The sequence below is a fragment of the Pipra filicauda genome, unplaced genomic scaffold (genome assembly GCF_003945595.2).
Source record: "Pipra filicauda isolate LSUMZ 115617 unplaced genomic scaffold, ASM394559v2 scaffold615_size277210_pilon, whole genome shotgun sequence".
In the NCBI taxonomy this organism is placed as follows: domain Eukaryota; kingdom Metazoa; phylum Chordata; class Aves; order Passeriformes; family Pipridae; genus Pipra; species Pipra filicauda.
Window position 1 is genome coordinate 231,358 of NW_024104771.1, and position 15,443 is coordinate 246,800.

Below are 15,443 nucleotides of genomic sequence, written 5' to 3' on the forward strand. Positions count from 1 at the left end.
CCCCCGGGCCCCCCCACCCCCCATGGCTGAGCTGCTGCCATTGGGCTCCTTGTCCCCCAAATTTGGAGGAACACATCCTTCTCACCCAGCAAGCCACTGACGTGCCTCCTACCCCCTCCTGACCCAGATTTCTGGTTCCTTCTGCTGCAGAAATAGCCTTCGAGTGGCTCTTTTTAGACACTTCCACCCCCCAAGCCCTCCCCGTGCAGGGTGTGACGCAGTGTCACCCTCCCTGCCCCTCCCCGGGGGTGTCACGGGCAGCCCAAGGACCCCCTGGCTTTGAACAGGTGAAATCCTGCCTCAGGAGGGCGAGGACCTGGAGGAATCCAACTTATTGCCGGCTGGGATTCCACTCTGCCTCCACCCCACGCTGTCACTCCGGGGCACTGGGAGGAGCAGCGGGATCTGCGGGCGCTCCGACCTCCCCGCTGATGACCCAGGATTGCCTCTGTGCTGTCTCCTGGCGGCTGTCTGGCCATCAGCTCAAGCACAGCCGTGGTAAATAATATTTAATCCCTGCCCGAGCCCTCCATCCTCCCCTTTTCCCTTCCTTTCCCGACTGCTGCAGACAGCTCCGCTCCGCTCTGGCACTTCCCCGGAGCGAGGTGTGAGCCGTGACTCAGCTCTCTCCTCGCCTCTCCCCTTCCACGGTGCCTTAATCTCCACATCCCTCTTTTTATTTGGCACAAACTCCTCTCTTCCCAATCCCCTCTAATTCCAAGGCTGGCAGCACCTCCCCGTCCCTCCCCAGCGGTCCAGGCCTGCCCTTGACCTCGCCCGGCATCGTTTCACCCCGAGCACACCCAGCCCACGCTGCTGCTGCTGCTGCCCTTGGATGTGGCTCTTCACCCTCGTGGTTTTGCTGCACTGCTCCTCTCTTTGCTCCTCTCTGCTGCCCTCCCTCCTCCCAGCAGGGAAAACCACAGATCAGCCGCTGCTTTTCCTCTCTCCTGGCCCTCCACGACCTCTCCCCGCCCTGGCACCTCTCCCTCACTCTGAGTGCTCTGTGGGATCAGCCCTGAGCCCTCATCTCTCCTGTCCCAACGCTGAACTTCCCAGCAAACGCCCGTGGATTTCTCCTGAGCTGCCCCGAGGCTCTGGAGAAGGCCCCGGAACCTTCTCTGACGGCTCCTGTTTCCCACACCTTCCCCTGACACCCCGAGCACTGGGAAGATCCCGGTGAACCGAAGCCATTTCCATCACAAGTGTCCTTCTGGCTGCCCTGGCTGGCACGAGGTGGTGCTGGCAGATCCCACCCCACCATCCAGGCAGGATTTCCAGCCTGCCCTTGCCTCCTGCTGCATCCCCAGCCTTGTCCATGCCCAGCTGGCACGGGGGCCCTTGGGGGGCTTTTCTCTCCCTGTTCTGGGGATTCCTCGGGGTCTGCTGGTGGTGTCCTGAGCACAGAGGAAAGGAGGGATGAAGGCAGCGAGCCCCAAGCCTGGCCCCCAGCCAGGCCACCTCGTCTGGGGGGTCAGGGCAGGATTTCTTGCCCGGCTGGTGGAAATGTCGGTCATCCCTGCAATCAGCAGAGCTGCTCCTTCCAACGAGCAAATCCTCTTAAAAGCTGCAGGGAGAAATCAAACCTTGCAAAGCAGCTGCCTCCCCTTCCCCAGGGGAGGCTGGGACGGCCCTGGTGGCCCCTGGGGGGCTGCAGAGCTCTCTGTCCTGTGGCCACCAGCTCCACCCTCGAGGAGCAGCAGTGCTGGGCTCTGTCCCCACTTGATGGCCAGGCTCTGTCCCCATGTGATGGCCAGGCTCTGTCCCCATGTGATGGCCAGGCTCTGTCCCCATTTGATGGCCAGGCTCTGTCCCCATTTGATGGCCAGGCTCTGGGGACAACCCAAGCAGTGCCAAGGAGGGCGTGGAGCTTTGTGAGGCTTCAGGGGTCAAAGTGTCACCCACGGCACAGAGAGATGGCAAATCTGGAGCGAAAGGGGAGGAGATCTGACCCTCCCAACCTGTTTTCCGCCCCTTTTCTTGCCCATCCTCTTCCTCCACCCCCTCCTGCTCTGCTGCCATTACGTGATGCATCGACAACTCTTTGCCCACACGGCACTTGGGAAGAGAAATCTGGATATTGGCTGAGGATATTGCATGTTGGATATTGGATATTGGATATTGGATAGTGCCTCCTCCTCAGTGCCAGCCCTGGAAGGTGGCCACATCCTGCTGAACCTGGGCATCACCCCCAGCCCACCCTCCTCCCGGGGGGCAGAGGGCACCCCAGTGCCCTGCTGAGCTGGAGACACCGGGCTGGGGGTTAGAAGTGGGGGCCCACCCCAAGTTCCCCCCTTGCCCACGTTCTCTGCTGTAAAATTTGGGCTCTTCTACATCCCTGCTCGTGGTAGGTTCCCCTGGCAGAATATTTGGCACGGGGAGGGGGGGGGGAGGGCCTGGTTCAGCCCCAAAACGTGCTGGGCTGGCTCTGGAGCATGATTACAAGTCATGGTCACATCTGTCCTCGGTTGCCATGGAGATTTTTCCTCTTCCCGATGCCCAGAGGAAAGCAGAGGATAATGGCAGTGATAGGGAGCTGCCACCAGAGCAGTGTCACCGTGTCACCCCGCTGTCCCCGAGCAGGGGAGCTCAGTGGCCCCTCCAGGGCCCAGCTCCAGCTGACTCTGCTGGTGTCTGTGGGTGTTCCTGTGCCGTGCTGGGTCAGTCCCTGGGGATGCAGCCATGGAATGCTGCTGCCAGGACAGGTACAGCTCTGCTGGGACACCCCAGTGCTGCTGGGGGGGACCAGGGGTGCCCAAGGTCCGGCCCTGGCATCCAGGTTTCCACTTTGGGGCTGAGCTTTTTAGGGAAAAACCAAGCTGAGGGTCCAAACTCCCCGACCAAGGTGCCTTTTCACCTTTGATGTTCCAATTTCTGCTGCTTCAACCCCTTTCCCTTCGAGCTGCCGTGGTTGGGGTCGTCCCCTCCTTCCACCTCCTGCCTCCACGGGGGACGGGGTGGGGATGGGCCACGGGTCTGGGTTTGCTGGAGAGGATGGAGGATGAGCATTGCTCCATCCTCTGAGCTGGCTGAGCACATGTGAGCTTCACAGACCAGTTCCCAGAGGAAATCAGGTGTGGACAGGCTCCAAGAGGGACTGTCAGCTTCCTGATGTGCTCCAGATGGGAAGGGACGCACGGGCAGCGAAGGGTCCCTTCCTGAGACAATAAAAATCTATTTGCTGGCTGTGGCTTTGATTACAAACATCTCCCAATGCACAATATTTAACTGCTAATAAGCCCTCAGCACTCCCTGCGAAACTGGGCATCCAGCTCCTCCCAGTTTCACCCCAGTTTGGGGCAGGATGGGGAATTTTCTTGGGTTCTGCAATATTTCTCCTCTTCTAGATATTTTTGTTGCTTCTCCTGCTCATTTTTTGAGTGCTCCAGCCTCTCCCCTGCCCTCCCAGAAGGAGATTTCCATGGGCTGAGGCAGCTGGGGCAGAGCAGGGACCCTGGGCTGGCTCCAGCATCAAAGGCAAAGCCCCTTTCCCTGCTCTGTGCCTGTTTTCCTCATTTTACATTTGGGAAAGGAATAACACCGACTCTATTTAGAGGCTGCAGAATTATAGGTGCAAAATCTGCTATTTTTAGCCCAGAATTGGCTGCTCAGGGGTGGGAATTCTGGGCGTGGCAGGCCAGGACCCCGCGGGCGGGCGGATTTGGGGAGGCAACACAAAACGGTGCTGAAAGGGAACACAAAGGTTTCCTTCGGCTTCCCAGGCGGATTTTGGAAGAGGATGGAGCCTGTCTGGAGGGGGGGGGAGGGGAGAAGGCACATCCCCAGGCCCGTGTGGTGGGGCAGGCTGAGGCTGCCAGGGCTGGAGCGTGACTGGGAGCTGTAAAAATGGAAACGGGGGCTGCGGGGCCGGCGTGGGCAAGGGCTGGGCACGGGGGGGAAGGGGGGACTGGGAGCCTGTGCCGAGGGGACAGATGTGTGTGGGATGGCTCTGTGTGAAGATGTATTAAAAATATGAGCAAGGCAGGCTCGGGAGCTTCAGATGCTCAGGATTTGCTTCGGAGCTTCCCGGGAGAGGCGGAGAGGGGAGGGCTGGGATGGCCCCGGGGCATCACGGGCTCTGCCCCTCTCCTGCTTTTGGGGTGGGTCACGAGGGTGGGACAGGTCCAATTCCCACGTCCAGGGCCTGGATGTGTCCCTGCTTGGAGCTGGGGGGGGCTTTGGGCTGAGCTCACACACACACGGCATCGATAACCACTGTTAATGTGGGGGGCGAGCTCAGAGCAACCCCCCGAGGGCCCGGGGTGCCCAGGGGAGGGTCGGGGTGCCCAGGGGAGGGTCGGGGTACCCAGGGGAGGGTCAGGGTGCCCAGGGGAGGGTCGGGGTGCTCAGGGGAGGGTTGGGGTACCCAGGTGAGGGTCAGGGGACCCAGGGGAGGGTCAGGGGACCCAGGGGAGGGTCGGGGTGCCCAGGGGAGGGTCAGGGGACCCAGGTGATGCTGAGGCTGCCCAAGTGAGGTTCAGGGTACCCAGGGGAGGTTTGGGGTACCCAGGTGAGGTTCAGGGTACCCAGGGGAGGTTTGGGGTACCCAGGTGAGGTTCAGAGTACCCAGGGGAGGGTCAGAGTACCCAGGGGAGGGTCGGGGTGCCCAGGGGAGGGTCAGGAGACCCAGGTGAGGTTCAGGGGACCCAGGGGAGGGTCAGGGGACCCAGGTGATACTGAGGCTGCCCAAGTGAGGTTCAGGGTACCCAGGGAAGGTTTGGGGTACCCAGGGGAGGGTCGGGGTACCCAGGTGAGGGTCAGGGTACCCAGGTGATGCTGAGGCTGCCCAGGTGAGGCTCAGGGTGCCAAGGTGATGCTCAGGGTGCCAAGGTGATGCTCACACCAATGCTCCCATCTACAGCCTCTTCCAGGCACAGGGTTCCTCCCCTTGGGGGGAGCCGGGGGGTTTGGAGGATGGGGCACAGACGAGCTGGGGCTCTTTTTTTGGGGGGTGGGCAGGTTTGGGAGTGCCTGCTGTGAAGTTCCCTGTGACTCCCCGGTGGTGTGGGTGGCAGTGGAGTCAGACTGGTGAGAGGAAAACTCCCTTTTTGCTGATGCCTTAACTGGGAGCTCCTCGCTGGGGGGGTTTGCTGGCACCAGAGCTGCCAAGAACATCCAATCAGCATCGTGGTATCCAACTTTTGGGGCACCTCAGGGGGGTTTGCTGTGGCCTGGGGAGGGGGAGGCTGCGGTGCCGACCCCCACCCATCTGTGGGTGCTGTTTGAGGCCCAAATGTCACGAGCTCCTGCTCCCCAAAACCTTCCCAACCTGCTGGAGGTGGGAGTTGCCCTGGTCAGCTTGGGCTGCCCGGCAGGGGATGAGGATGAGGATGAGGATGAGGATGAGGATGAGGATGAGGATGAGGATGAGGATGGTCTGGTTTGTGGGGATGGCTAATTAAAGGCAAGGAGCACCCAAATCTCATCCCGTGGCGGTGCTTCAAAGGACTTTTTAAGGCAAGTAAGACAAAAAAAGAAACATATGATAAATAATTAAGAGCTGAGGCTCAGCTTTCGTGTTCCTCCTGCCCAGCCCAGCGGTGAAAGGACCTTGAGCCTCTTCTGTGGGACTGGGAGGGTTTGGGAGAGGGAGGGTGAGATGGTGACTGTGAAGTTGTCCCCAAGCTGGGGAGAACCCAGAAAGCTTTGGAGCCTCTGTGCTTCCCTTTCCCTCTTTTATTGGGAAGGAAAACGCTGCAGGTCTCTGCAGTGGGCGGGTGTTGAGGGTCTTTTGGAGCCCCATTCCCAGAGCTCTCCCACAGGGTCGGGTGTTGGTTCTTTGCTGAAGTGCCAGTTCCTGGCACCCTGTGGCTAAACGTGACATCAGCTTTCCCTTCCAAATTAAACTCCTCTCTCTTGCGGCTGCAGGACCTTCCCTCTCCCTTCCCCTTTCACAAAGCCTCAGAAAACCAGAAACAAATAACCCGTGCTCGCTCACACTTGGCTTTTTTCCACGGAACCTTGGATGCTCTCGGGTGGCTCCCCGGGGGTTTGGGTGGGAGCTGCTCCCCGTGGGCTGCCCTGGGGAGCCTCTGGGGGCCACAAGCCCTCCCCATCCTGCCCTGCCCGCCCCTGGGAAGGCCGGCAGGGGTTCTGTGTCACCCGGGGCCGGCCCCTCACGCCCGTGTTTTTAATGGATTTTTGCAAACAGGGAGAGAATTGCCTCGTGGCATCTCCCGTGGAAGGTTATTGGAAGGAGACCAGCAAAGGTCCATAACCTCTCTGCTGATGAGGATGAAGTGCTTGTTTAATACATTTTAGCGCTCGAATATTTCTCCTTAATGTGTTTTTGAAGATGACTGGAGCTCTGAAGGGAATATGTAACTTGTTAGGAAATAGATGTGCCGATTAGGCGGCGTTTCAGCTCATTTAGAGACGTTTCACCGCCTCCCTTGGATCTGCTGTGATCAAACCCTGCCTCTCCAGGAGCTGCAGAGCCGGGGAGCTGTCAGTGCCATCACCCCCCATTCCAGGCCTGGCTTTGCTCCTGCTGGTGCCAAACGTCTGGAGCGTCACTGGTGGCACTGGGAAGTGTCCCAGCACTGCTGGTTTTGGCCTTTCCTGGCTGCTCAGCTTTATCCCCGGCCCAGACACCCCAAAACACCTCCAGTCTGCTCCTTGGGGGCCAAGGCAGCTCCCACTGGGCCAGGGAGTGTTTTCCACCTCTCTCCTTGCATTTCCCACCTGATGCTCTCTCCGGGGCAGCGCTGTGGGATCAGCCCAGGGCTGGTGGGGAGGGCAGGATCTGCCCCATGCAGGTTCTTCCCCTTGCCTGGGGGTGTGTTGGGCAGGATCTGCCCCATGCAGGTTCTTCCCCTTGCCTGGGGATGTGTCCATGATCCCCCTCCTGCCACGGGAAGCTCCGACTTTCCCGGCAGCATCTCCTGGAGAGCAGCAGACCAGGATTTGGTATTAAATGAGAGACTTTTAATGCCGGGGGGGAACTTTACCTCGGCTAATCTGCCTACCAGCAAGGAACAGACTGGAGGATTTCACTCCACTTCACCTCCTATCACATCTCTGAAGTGCTCCCAGGTCTAAACAGCAACTTTTTTCCCATCTCTATTTTCCATTCATCTTTTTTTTTCCCTTTCTCTCTCTCTGTCTCCGGTGCTCCAAAGCCCCCCCTTTCTCCCCCTCTCACGGTGGCAAGAGGGGTGCACGGTGGGGATGGGAGGTGATGGGGTTACCTGGGAGCCCGGGACGAGCCGCGGGGGTCCATCCCAGAGCGGGGACAGCGGGCACGTCGCAGCGGGTGCCACCCCCGTGCCAGCCCCGGGGTGCCCCGGTCCCCCCCCCAGCAGTGCGTGCTGGGGCTTCCTGCTGCCAGCGGCACGTCAGGGCCATCAGGACGCACTCGGCTGGCGCTGGAAAAGGCTTTCGCCCCCCGGACGTTCTCTAATGGAGCCGCCGCGGCCCCACCGCGCCGCCGGGCAGCGGCTCTAATGCAGCGCTGCGGGGGCTGGTGAGGGCCGACCCCCCCTCGGCCCCGCTCTGCTCCTGCCGCTCCTGAGAGCGGCCCCGGCGCGCAGGGAAGGGAGGGGGAAAGCCCCCACCCCTCCTCGCTGGTCCTGGGAAACGTCACGACTCAAAAACCTCTTATTTATTGTGTGTTTTTTCCCTGCTCCTTCCCCCCCCCCTCCCCTTTTCTCCCTGTTGGGCCTGGGGTTGGTTTCTCTCGGCGAGGAGGTGCCAGCCGGGGGCAGGTGCCAGCAGGACACCTCTGGGTGCCCGTCACACTGGGGGGATGTTCTCCCCTGGACCACGAGAGCCTTTGGGTGTGTCCCTGCCACGGTGGGCACCGAGGGCTGAGCCCCCTGTCACCGGGTCCCCACCGCGGTGGGCACTGCCAGGCAGGAGCTGAGCCCCCCGTCACAGCGACCCCACCACGGTGGGCACCGCTGGCAGGGGCTGACCCTGGGCACAGCTGCCCCGGTGCCACCTTTGCTCTGCTGCAGAGGGTCTCTCGGGAATTCCTGGGAATACGGACAGGCCGTGTCACCTCGGCCGCTGGGAGCTGCCGGTCCCACCCGGCCGGGTGCAGCCACGGCTCAGCCTGGCAGCGTTTCCACCGCTGTTTTTGCTTCTTTTCCCCCCAGAAGCAACACGTCTGCCCGGGCAGGACCCTGGCGCGGTGCCACCCGGCAGCGGCACAAACGCTGTTCCACCGCCAGCTCTCCGCTGCCGGGGCGGGTCCCGCTGGCCCAGGTGACCCCGGCGACGGTCCCTTCCAACCTGGAACCATCCGGCCATTCCCAATATCCTGTCTCCCGCTCGCTCCTCCCTCCCCATCACCTGTGCCCTCCCCTGGGCCCGGCTGCCTCTTCCGCCGGCAGCAGGTGACGGCCCCCGGTGACAAGAAGGTGCCACCCGAGGATCGCTGCCGGCACCGGGGGCTGCGCCGCCCTATCACCGGCTAAAACGTAGGGGGCCTTTAAGAGGGAGCGGAGAGAGAGAGAGAGAGAGAGAGGGGGGGAGCCGTCTCCCCGCACATTAATCTATCATGAGCTAATGTGTTTTTCCCATTTGTTCCTTTGTAGAGCGCGGAGCTGCGCGTTCCCCCCCCCCCCGCACACACACACACACGCGCGCTCCCGCTCCCTCTCCAGCCGCCGAATCCCAGCGCTCGGCTGGGCCCGAGCCCATTCTCCTGTGAGGAAAAAAAAAAACAACCAAAAAAAAAAAAAGGAAAGGAAAAAAAAAAAAAAGCACCCACCACAGCGCGAGCGGAGGCCAGCAGAAATGGGGAATACACCCTCTCAAGGCATGTCACTCTCACTATGTGCATCCATTCTTAAGTAGCAGGTATTTTTTTTATTCGTGTGGTTTTTTTGCCTTCCTCCTCTTCCTCCCCCCCCCTCCCTTCCTCCCATGTCGCCGGGGGGGGCAGCGGTGATGATGCTCGGGGGGGGGGGGGGGGGGGAGGGAGGGAGAATTGGGGGGAAAAAAGAAAAAAATCATTGCTCCCGGTGTTGGAGTTTTGGTGGCTGGGGGGTGACACCCAGGAAGGGGGTGTGAGGGATGGTGGCGCTCCGGGGTGGGGGGGTCTGTGTCAGGCACTGGGATGTGGTGACAAACCAGGGGATGGGGGTGCTGGGGGTGCTGAGGTGGTGCCGGTGGTGATGCTGCTTTTTGGGGTTGTTTGTTGTCGGGGGGCGGCTCCGAAGGGACAAAGTAGCCGGAGAGCCGCTGTCCTAGAAACGGGGGAGCGCCGGGGGGCTCGAAGGAATCGCTGATTGTGCCCATGGCTCGCTGACTGTGCCCATGGCTCGCTGGCTGTGCCCATGGCTGTTCCCGCTCCCTGCTCGCGGCGCTGGGCGTTAAATGGGATGTTTTGCTGACCGAGCCGGGCTGGTGCTGCCGGGCTCTGGATTTCCTTTCTCCAGGAGGCAGACGGGCGAGGAGGGAGGCTGCGGGCTCTCCCCTACCTGCTGCCTCCCCGCTTTCCTTCCCCCCTCACCCTCTGCCGAGACACAAAGGGCAGGACGAGCCACAGGGCTGCAGGTCGCCCCTCGTGAGATATTTTCGGCATCCTTTGCGGGAGGAAAAAAAAAAATGAAAAAAAAATCTGGCGCATCCCGGGCTGGGCTGGGGCGTGGGGGGAGGCGGCGGGGAGGGAAACTTAAAATAACTCCGGAGGTTGCCCGCCCTGTGCCACGGCCCAGCTGCTCCCCGCGTGTTCGGGGGGCGAAGGGGAGCTCCCCCGGCGGGGTCTGATCCCCCCGCGGGAGCAGGGTGGGTGTGTACGGGTGGGTGGGTGGGTGTGCACACGCGTGTGTGATGCAGCCGCCAGCGCTGCCCTGCCCCGTGCCAGCCCCCGGTGGGTGACGGGGACGCTGGCGGGGTTTTTCTGCCGTGGGTGGGGGTCCCTTTGTCTGCCCTCGCCGCGGGGAGCTCAGCCTTCGCCCCGCAGCCTCTCCCCTCTTTGTTCTCTCCCCGTTCGCCCGGGCTGTGCTCGCACAGGCTGGGGAGTGGCGATGCTTCGGCCCCCGCGTGTGCCCACCCACCCTCTGCTGCTGCTTCCTGGTGCCAGCCCCCAACTCCCAGGGAAGTTGGTTCTGGCGGTGCTGGGATCCGGGAATGCACCCTCGGGAGCTACGCCCCTTCCCAGGCGCCTCAGGGATGGGAGCGGGGGTCACATCCCGCCGCCTCCCGCTCAAGGATGGAGATGGAGGGGTCCCGGCTGGGGGGGCGGGAGTTCCTACGCTGCTTCCAGGCGGGGGGTTCAGCCCTTCCTATAGCTGGGTCAGTCCCAGGGCCCCCAAACTTGCTCCAGCACCTGGATCCGGGGGGTCGCAGGGGCTTTTCAGTCCCTCTGGTTACTCCGTGGCTTTCCCAGCACTGCTGGGAAAGGGGTGGCCGCTGTGCAGACCCCCCTCCTCCCCCAGCGCATCCCGGGGTTCCGGGCAGTGTGTCCCCCCTCCCTCGAAGCTGCCTGAAGCCACACGGTCGCTGCAGCCCCAGCGGTGGCTCTTCCCTCATTTTAATGAGGAATGCATTTCCGATGTGCTAATTATCTCCCACCAGACTGCCCCCGACGCTGCCAGCGTTCACCCGCCTGTGGAAACGGCTCCGTGCTCCTGGCAGGAGCCCTGTCTGATCCCACAGGGAGCTGCCGCTGGGCTGTGACCCCCCTTGGGGGGCTGGGATGGCAGCGGGGAGAGGGTGAGGAGCCCCGGGCCCTGGCAGGGCTGTCACAGGGCTGGGGTCTTTGTATGAAGGGAGGTTTGGTCTTTGTCAGGAGCCGTCCCTCCCCTCCCGGCAGGGTGGGATTCTCACCCTGGTTGGTTTTTCATGAATTGTCCTCTTTGGGGTCTGGGAGATGCTCGTTCCCCTCCCGGGGAGGTGGGCTGGAATGGGAGAGGGTGGGGGGCACCCTGGATGGCTCTGGCTGAGAACTGGTGTGGTGACTGCACTGGACTGGGAGGTGGTGGGGTCACGCTGGGGGGGAGGGTTAATGTTGGTGCCAGGCTCAGTCCTGGTCCCCCACGCAGGAAAACCACATATCTCCCCAAAAATGCGTTTTTTCCCTCTATGGAAAGAGGGATAAAGGAATCTCTGCTGTGCTGGGGGTGGGTGTGTGCCCGGGTCATGAACCTGCTCCATCCTGGCTGGACACACGGGTGTGGAGGGCACGTTTGTCCCCCTCCCTCTCCATCCTTCCTTGCCTGCCCTGGTGGGAAACACCCACCCGTGCCTGCCTCACCTTTCTTTTCCCTCCCTTCCCAACCTTTCCATGGGAACAGGGCGGCCCCGGGTGCCCTTGGCTCTCGCAGGGACCCGGCTCGGTGCTGCCTTGCCACCGTCTGGGGGCAAGAGAGACCCCCCCCCGGCACGTCTGCAGGGCAGGAGGGGCAGAGCCGCCGGGGCAGGGTTTAATTAGAGCCATCGATCCTCCTGCGCGTTGCCGAGCATCGATCCCCGCCGGGGCACACGGCGGCTGCCTCTGCGCCCCGGGGACACGCCCGGGACACGTGGGAGCCGTGTCCCATGGCACAGGGAGCGTGGCCGGGGGGGTGGGAGCCGTGTCCCATGGCAGGGGGGGTGGGAGCATCCCCACTCAGCCAGGGTTGGTGTGCAGGGAGGGGGCCGGGGATGGGGCCGGGCTGGCTGGGTCCTCTCGGGGGCAGAAGAGGAGGGGAAGGGATGTGGGAGCGAGTCCTGAGAAGGGACACGGAGCTGGGGAAGGGACTGAGGGAGCTGGGGGGGCTCAGCCTGGAGAAAAGGAACCTCAGGGGGGACCTTCTGGCTCTGCAACCCCCTGACAGGAGGGGGGAGCCGGGGGGGGTCGGACTCTGCTCCCAGGGAACAAGGGACAGGAGGAGAGGGAACGGCCTCAGGCTGTGCCAGGGGAGGGGCAGGTTGGACAGCAGGAGGAATTTCTTTATGGAAGGGGTTGTTAAACATTGGAAGGAGCTGCCCAGGGAGGTTTGGAGTCCCCACCCCTGGAGGTGTCCAGGGAAGGACTCAGTGGCACTTGGTGAGGATTGGGCACAGGTTGGACTCGATGGTCTTGGAGGGCTTTTCCAACTGCAATGATCCTGTGATCCTGGGTGTCCCCAGGGTGCTGAGGGCATGGGTGAGCCCATCGAGGCTCCTGCTGTTGAGATTTCCTTTCCAAGCATGTTGGGGAGGAAAGAGGGAAGGCTGGAGGGGTGTTTTGGAGAGGCTCAAGGGGTGCACTGGGGTTTGGGAAGCTGTGGGGTGCAAATGGGGAGCAGGATGGGTGCTGTGCCGTGGTCCCTGCTCCTGGGAGGAATGAATTTTCCAACATTTTGCTCCGTCCCTGGTGCTGGGGGTTCATCCCTGGTGCTGGATGTTGTGTCCCCGTGGTGGAGCAGCATTCCTATAATTTGCAATCTTTGCCTTGGAGGTGCTGGACCTCCAGCAAAGTGGCCTGAGGGGGGTCAGCACCCACAGGCTTGGGGGGGCTGCGCTTGGGAAGGGCAGTGCTGGCTGGAGGGGAGGTACAAGAAGGATGGAGATTCCCGTTGGTGCCACTCCCGTGGCTGGGAAGTCCTTCCATGCCCAGCTCTTTCCCAGCAGCTGTGGCCAAGTTTTGGAATTTTACCTTTATTATTAAATCACCTTTGGGTGGGGGAGGTGAGAAACAGGGCTCTGAGTAACCTGCTCTAGTGGGAGGTGCCCCTGCCCATGGCAGGGGGTGGGAACTGGATGATCTTTAAGGTCCTTTTAGCCCAAATAATCCCGTGATTCTACGGAATGCCCGGCCCAGACTCCCGGGGGTTGAGTGTGGAGGCTGCTCGGCCGAGCTTTGAGGAATTCTTGGATTCACAAAGCTCGAGCAGCCCTGTTGGCACCACCTGGGGAGGCCTGAACCCCACGATGGGTCCGTGCCAGGGGGTCTCACCCCCCAGACCCCCCAGACAGGCTCCATCTCCCGCAGCCACATGGATTTGGGGAGGGCCCAGCTCAGCCCCACGAGGATTTTGGGCGTGTTGGCACCATCAGCTGTGCTCTCTGCCATCCAAGGGCCTCATTAACCCCCCTCCTGGCTGTGCCAGGCTGCAGGTGCACCGGGGCTCGAGGACTCTCTCAGCAAAGGAGCTTCAATGCCTGTTAAAAAATTACTGATTTGCTCCTCTCCGCCCGACGGGGATAATGAAACTTTGCTGTCAGCTGTTTTTATTTTTTCCCTCCCCCTGCACGGTTTCCACTTTCAGAATAAATGCAAATGATGGATTTTAATTTTTTTTTTTTAAAATTCATCTCCAACAGAAGGGCTGATGGAGAGGGCTGGGTGGGGGCGGGAGGAAGAGGAAGGGGGAGGGGGACGAACACTTATGGTTTGTTTGTGTTTTTGCCCCCTCTGCTGAAATGTTCTGATTGCAGAAGGGAGATGATGCATTTGGGCTCCTAGAACAGCTAAATAGCTCCAGGCTGGGAAATGTAGCATCTGCATTCCAGCTCCAAACTGGGAACCAGTGCTCCAGCAGATCTGGGGAAGGGGAGTCAAGGAACAGCTTCTCTTCCAGCCCCATCCCCTGGCTTGGGTCACTCCGTGGCATGGAAGTGCTTGGAAAGGGACCCCCAGAGAGGGACGGGGTGTGGCTGGAGGTGAGGCCTCCCTGGAGTGCAGCACTTCCCTGCTCCAGCCGAGCTCCTTGGCAGCCTTGGATGGTGTTGTCAGGTCTCCTGCACCTCGAGTTTATCTGTTTCAATCACAGCCCGTTAAAAGCCTCCGTGTTTCAGGAGCTGGCTGGATTTATGGCTCCCGTCCCGCAGCCTGGGCCTCCTCCTGCCTTTCCCTGAGCTGCAGCTCTCACTCCGGGGCTGCAGCCCCATGGAATTCCATGGGTTGTCTCCCAGCCCCAGGGAATCCCACGGCTCAGACCCCACCTCCCTGCAGCCACCACGGTGGGAAAACAGTGTTTGGTTCCTGACCCGCCAGAATTTCCCCCGATCTTCCCTTTCCCCAAGCACCTGATGTCTTCCTTGTGAGCATCCTGGGATTCTGGGCATCCAAACCTTATGGTCAGTGGCTCTTGTTAATTGACTTAATTACCCGTGGGAGGCAGGGATGGCCGAGGTGGGGAAGGGATGCTGCAGCTCCCAGCTGGACTCCCAGAGAGAAGGGCTGGAGAAGTGGCTGCGGCATCTGGTCTGGGTTTTGTGGGTTTTGTTCCAGTGGGATATTTTTGAGCTGAAACGAGACCGAGTGCAGGAGGATGGAGGTTTGGATCCTGTACCCAGCTGAGCCTGGAGGCAGCTGGCAGCTTGTTGTGGGAGCCAGGAGGGAGGAATGGAGAGCTGGGATGGGGTTTTGGGAGGATGCCTCTCCCAGTGTAGGTGCTTCACAAGCCCCGTGGGGAAGGCAGGGGATGGGGGAGGCAAAAGAGATGAACAAGGAGAGGGGAACACAGTGATGTGCAGGGAGGGAGAGCAGTTGGATCTCCAGCTCCAGCTGGATCCCAGGCAGGGCACCACAGGCCACGTGCATTTCTAAGGCACCGGGCGTGTTCCACCAGCCAAATTCCCACAGAACTGGGGAGCTCAAAGCACCTGGATCTTGCCAGCCTGCAGTCAGCTCGTGGCACTTGCCCATCTCCAGAAGCTCCACAGTGATCCTGGTATTTTTGGATACGTGGAGAAACCCCTGCTCCAACCACCCAACATCTGGGCTCAGCCCCCCCTCTGCCAGCATTCCCGGGGGGCTCCAGTCATCCCGCTCTTCCCGAGCATCCCTTGGCTCCAGGGGCCAGAGCCAGGGCTTGCCATCCCAATCCCGATCCCAATCCCAATCCCATCCATCTGTCAGCGGCTCGGAGGCGAGTGGTGCAGCAAGAGGGTGTGAAACAACCACCTGTCAGTTGACTTTCCTGCTGCTTGGGGGAGCTCTGGCAAGGGCAGAGCCGGAGAGGAATAAATTCCCCTCTGCCGTGTTATTTGCGGGGATGCTGTCACGGCACTCAGGGGTTTTTATTTGGCTCGGTGGTTTTATGTTAATGAACCAGCTCTCCCTCTCTCTCTCTCTCCCCTGCACGCCGAAAAGAGGCAGGGAAAAAGTGTCACTTTGGATCTTCACGCATGGAAAAATACAGCCCCTCCCTCCCGCAATTAGAGCCGGATCTCCGGGAAGGAGCACCGGGAGGTGGCAGGGCTGGAGCCGCTCCCGCCCTGTGTCCCTCTCCCACCCTGCTCCGGCCAGCACGTGCCTTTCCCGGCTTCCACATCCCCTTCGCAGCGACCTCCCAGACCCGATTCCCACATCCCAGGCCCGGGAGCATTCCAAGCTGCTCTGCCAGGGCTGGATCTCGACAGCTCCTGAGCACTTCCAGGAGGGAGGAGGGCGGGGTGGCTCGGGGTGACACTGCCTCCTCCCCGGCGCTGCGGGGCTGCTTTGGATCGCTTTTTGCTTCCCAGATAATCTCTTGCTTCCCAGATTATTTTTGCCCCTGTGGAGCGTCTCCAGCTGGGAGGGA